Source organism: Colobus angolensis, unplaced genomic scaffold, assembly GCF_000951035.1.
Source record: "Colobus angolensis palliatus isolate OR3802 unplaced genomic scaffold, Cang.pa_1.0 Scaffold64, whole genome shotgun sequence".
Taxonomy (NCBI): Eukaryota; Metazoa; Chordata; class Mammalia; order Primates; family Cercopithecidae; genus Colobus; species Colobus angolensis.
In genome coordinates this window covers 3,459,305-3,464,546 of record NW_012120043.1, presented here as the reverse complement: position 1 = coordinate 3,464,546, position 5,242 = coordinate 3,459,305, and positions in this window count along the sequence as shown.

Below are 5,242 nucleotides of genomic sequence, written 5' to 3'. Positions count from 1 at the left end.
AACCTCTGCCTCCCGGGTTCAAGCGATTCTCTTGCCTCAGCCTCCCGAGTAGCTGGGACTACAGGCTCCTGCCACCATGCCCAGCTAATTTTTATATTTTTGGTCGAGACGGAGTTTCACCTTGTTGACCAGGCTGGTCTCGAACTCCTGACCTCAAGTGATCTGCCCACCTTGGCCTCTCCAAGTGCTGGGATGACAGGCGTGAGCCACTGCACCCATCCTCCTCGGAATTTTTAAACAGGGGTCCTGGGCTTTCATTTTGCTCCAGGCCCTATGGATTCTGCAGGGTGTGCTGGAGCTGCCCGCCGGCTAAACAGGCTGGGGCTGTTGTCAAGTCGTAGGAAGGGCCGGCCAGCCGTCAGGGCAAGCTGCCTCAGGCAAGATGCTCACCCTCTGTGCCTCAGTTTTCCTTTTAGGATGGGCAGGGGGCTGGGGCAGGCAAGGAGCTGTCTGGGGCGACTCCTACTGGCCACTGGGGGCACAACACGCACCTGCAATATCCATGGCTGGCCCAGCTCCCCCCAGCACTCAACGCCCCTTAGCTGACTCCCCCACCTCTGCTTCTGCTACCTGGTCCACCCCTATCATCGCCACCTGCACCAGCCTAGTCCCCTGGCTCCCGCCCTCGCCCGTCTGTCTTCCCAGCAGCAGCCACCAGAGGCCGCCTGTGAGCATCTGTCAGGTCCTGTCCCTGCTCTGCCCCAACCCCTCCACAGCTCCCACCTCCCTCTGAGGGTATAAGTCCAACCCCCTGACCTCCCCGCTCCCTCTCTCCCCCCTCCCTCCACTCCAACAACACGGGCCTCCTCGCTGCTCCTCCAACACACCAGGTGTGGTCCTGCCCCAGGGTCTTTGCACAAGCTGTGGGTCTGCCTGGCTCACCCTCAGGCCGCAGCGTGGCTCCTTCTCTTCCTGTCTCCCAGGATACTACTCATGCACCACTTTCTCAGGCTTTTCCTGTACAGCCCACCAGGAACAGCTCACCAGAAGCAGCCACCATTGGCTGGGGGCCGTGGCTCATGCCTGTAATTCCACACTTTGGGAAGCCAAGGTGGGTGGATCACCAGAGGTCAGGAATTCGAGACCAGCCTGGCCAACATGGTGAAACCCCGTCTCTACTTTAAAAATACGAAAATTAGCCGGGCGTGGTGACAGGCGCCTGTAGTCCCAGCTACTCAGGAGGCTGAGGCAGGAGAATCGCTTGAGCCCAGGAGGCAGAGGTTGAGGTGAGCTGAGATCACACCACTGCACTCCAGCCTGGGTGACAGAGCTAGACTCCATCTCAAAAAGAAACAAAAGAAACAGCCACCATCTCCCCGTCCTGTCCCACTTCCCTGCTTCATTTCTCTTCCTAGATGAAGTCGTGCTGGTAAGTGCCACTTTCTCTGCTGTACTGTAGTGTCTAGGGCAGTGTCGGGCACAGCAAGGATCCTCGAGGCCTGACGGACAGGCCTATCGGACTCAATGAAACTGAAAGAGGATGTGGGAAAATCGCACCCTTGTGCACAGCTGGCAGGATGTGACATGGCACAGCTGCTGTGGGGAACAGTCGGGCGGCTCCCCAAAAAATTAAAATAGAGGTCGGACCCGGTGGCCCATGTCTGTAATCCCAGCACTTTGAGAGGCTGAGGCAGGAGGATCACGAGATCAAGACAGAGACCATCCTGGCCAACACGGTGAGACCCTATCTCTACTAAAAATACAAAAATTAGCGGTCATGGTGGCAGGCGCCTGTAGTCCAGCTAGTCGGGAGGCTGAGGCAGGAGAATTGCTTAAACCTGGGAGGTGGAGGCTGCAGTGAGTCGAGATCGCACCACTACATTCTAGCCTGGCGACAGAGCGAGACTCCTCAAGGTGCATCCAAAAGGAAAAAAAGGACCAGAGGACCCAGCAATGCTACCTCTGGATGCACACCTACAAGGACTGAGAGGAGGGACTCAAAAACAGAAGCTTGCACACACAGGTGCACAGTGGCACAATTGCCAACAGCCACAAGGTGGAAGCGCCCCGGCGTCCATCAACGACAGACAGATCAACACAGCGGCCCATGCACACAGTAGAATATTACTGAGTCATGAAAAGGAAGGGAATCCGGGCCGGGCGTGGTGGCTCATGACTGTAATCCCAGCACTTTGGGAGGCCGAGGCGGGCAGATCATAAGGTCAGGAGATCAAGACCATCCTGGCTAACACGGTGAAACCCCGTCTCTACTAAAAAAATACAAAAAACAGGCTGGGCGCGGTGGCTCAAGCCTGTAATCCTAGCACTTTGGGAGGCCGAGACGGGCGGATCACGAGGTCAGGAGTTCGAGACCATCCTGGCTAACACGGTGAAACCCCGTCTCTACTAAAAAATACAAAAAGCTAGCCGGGCGAGGTGGCTGGTGCCTGTAGTCCCAGCTACTCGGGAGGCTGAGGCAGGAGAATGGCGTAAACCCGGGAGGCGGAGCTTGCAGTGAGCTGAGATCTGGCCACTCCAGCCCTGGCGACAGAGCGAGACTCCGTCTCAAAAAAAAAAAAAAAATACAAAAAACATTAGCCAGGCGAGGTGGCGGGCGCCTGTAGTCCCAGCTACTCGAGAGGCTGAGGCAGGAGAATGGCATGAACCCAGGAAGTGGAGCTTGCAGTGAGCCGAGGTCGCGCCACTGCACTCCAGCCTGGGGGATTGAGCGAGACTCCATCTCAAAAAAAAGAAAAAAAAGAAAAGAAAAGCAAGGGAGTCCGGACCCAGGCTTCAGTGTGGATGCACCTTGAGGACATCACGCTCAGTGAGAGACGCCAGAGACACAGGACACTCCTAGGAAGTCCATAAAGCCGTCAGATTCACAGAGATGGAAAGGAGGATGCGGGGCGCCAGGAGCTGGGGAGGGGGACGGGGAGTGAGTCTTTCGTAGGGACAGAGTTTCAATTTGGGAAGATAAAGTTCTGGAGAGGATGGTGGTGATGGCTGCACCACCGTGTGCATACACTTAATGCCACCGAGCTGTGCACTCAGAAATTTGTTATCTGCGGCCGGGCGCAGTGGCTCATGCCTGTGATCCCAGCACTTTGGGAGGCCAAGGCGGGCGGATCACAAGGTCAGGAGCTCGAGACCAGCCTGACTAATATGGTGAAACCCAGTCTCTACTAAAAAACACACAAAAAAATTAGCCGGGCATGGTGGCACACACCTGTAAACCCAGCTACTCAGGAGGCCGAGGCAGGAGAATTGCTCGAACTGAGGCGGCGGAGGTTGCGGTGAGCCGAGATCACGCCCCTGCACTCCAGCCTGGGCGGCAGAGGGAGACTCCACCTCAAAAAAGAAGAAAATAAATTTGTTATCTGTATTTTACAATTCATTTTTTTTTTCAAAAGGAAAAAATAACCGAAGGAAGGCTGCAGAAGTACCACATTCGCAGCTTAAAGAAATGGAGGCCCGGAGGGCATGACTTCCCCACAGGCGCCCTGGACGCTGAGGGGCAGGCCGGCCTGGGACCTGGGCTCCTCCCCGTCTCACTTCCTTGTCCCCAGCCCCCAAACAAGGCGGCGTTTCCCAAGCGGGTTGCTCTGGGCTGGTGCTGGTGAACTTGAAGCCAAGGGTCAAACACGATGACGGGCGGGGGGGGCCCCGGGACACCGTGCGGGGCCGGTGTCCCCACTCAGGGCAGGCAATGGCCTAGGCAACTCCAGGGCTCCTGGGGGCCAGGCCTCTGCTCACTTCCCCCCCAGCCCCCTTCAAAGGGCAACAGGAAATAAACCAGAAGGGGCCACCAGCATTTAGGAACAAAATTTATTCCAATTTAAAACAGAGTTCATTTCAGGAGAAAGATATGAAAAGTCGACTTCCATCGGTGTCTGGATTAAGGGTCAGGGCCGGTGGCTGTGGGAGGTGACACTGAGCCGCTCCTCAGCCCCTCCTCCCATCCCTCAACGCGCACAACACATGCATTTCAAATGGTAAAAGGCTTAAAAACAGCTTGTATAGAATATTTTTTTAAATAGATTAAGGTTGAAATTGTCTGAAATCAGGACTGTGTAATATACAAGTATCACCGGGTCCCGTCCACCAGGCCAGCCGCAGGATCCGCTGCCACCACTGGGGACATTGGCACGGGGAGGCCCCTCCGTGGGAGCCGGGAGACCCAGGGTGTGGGTCTTGCGGTGGCCGGGGGCTGCTGCCGCCTGGGCGTGACGTGGTCGGACAAGGTGGTCGGCACTCACGAGAAAGCGTTGGCAGGTGAGATTCACCAAGGTAAAAACACACACCCTACACGTGGCAAGGGTGGGGGTCGGCTGTCCCTGCCCCTGGGCACCATTGGCACAACCACCGCCTGGGACTCTCCTGGAGCAGGCACCCCTGCCCCGGGCCTGCGACACCCACCTCCGCTTTTTTGGGGTGCCAGGGGATCAGGCACTCAGACCCAGAGGACCCAGGCCGAGACGTTTTGGCGGCCCCAGCCCGGCTGTGGGATGCTTGGCACGGCCCCCTCCCTGGGAAGGGCTAATACTTAGCCCGGCAGTGCCCTGGCCCGCGTGCTGGGCGACTCCACCCTCAGGCCACGCCCAGGTCACCTTATGCGATTTGGGCCCTCAGAGATGCCACAAGCACAGGCCCCCCAGAGGGCTCTGCTGCTGGAAAAGGTTGCAGCGGCCCTGCCAGGGGTGGCCCCATCTGCTCCCCCAAGGCATCACCGGGCCCCAGCACTCGCCATGGGGGGCTTCTGGAGCCAACTCTCTTAGGTAGACACCTGGCACAAAAAAAGGATGCTTCTGGGTGAGGCGGAAGTGGCGTGGGGAAGCCGGGGGGGTCCCGCCGGCCCCGTCTCCCCGTGGGGCTGATCACCAGAAATGTAGCTGCCCTGACCTGCACACGTCTCCCCTGCACCCTCCACGGGGCTCCCCGCTCTTCTCCCCCTGGAAGCCAGCAGACAGCCCTGCGGACAAGGAGGCCAAGGAAGGCCTGACAGTGGCGGGCGGGCAGGAACTGCTGGTCGGGGTGGTCGTATTTTGGGGCTGTGTCTTGTCGTCTGTCGAAGCAGCCGTGCAGGGTCCCGGAGTGGCGGCGGGCGAAGGCAACACGGGCGATCCATCCCTGGGACAGCTGTGTGAAGCCCGGATCCACAGGGTGCCGTGGTGTTCAGTCAACAGCAGACGAAAAAGCCACCTCCCGAAACACAGTCCCCTCGTTCCCACCTTCCGAGTCTCGGGGAGAGCCAGTCTCGGTGCCTCAGTGCCTAAGGGGGCCCGGCCCGGGAGCGGCCCCC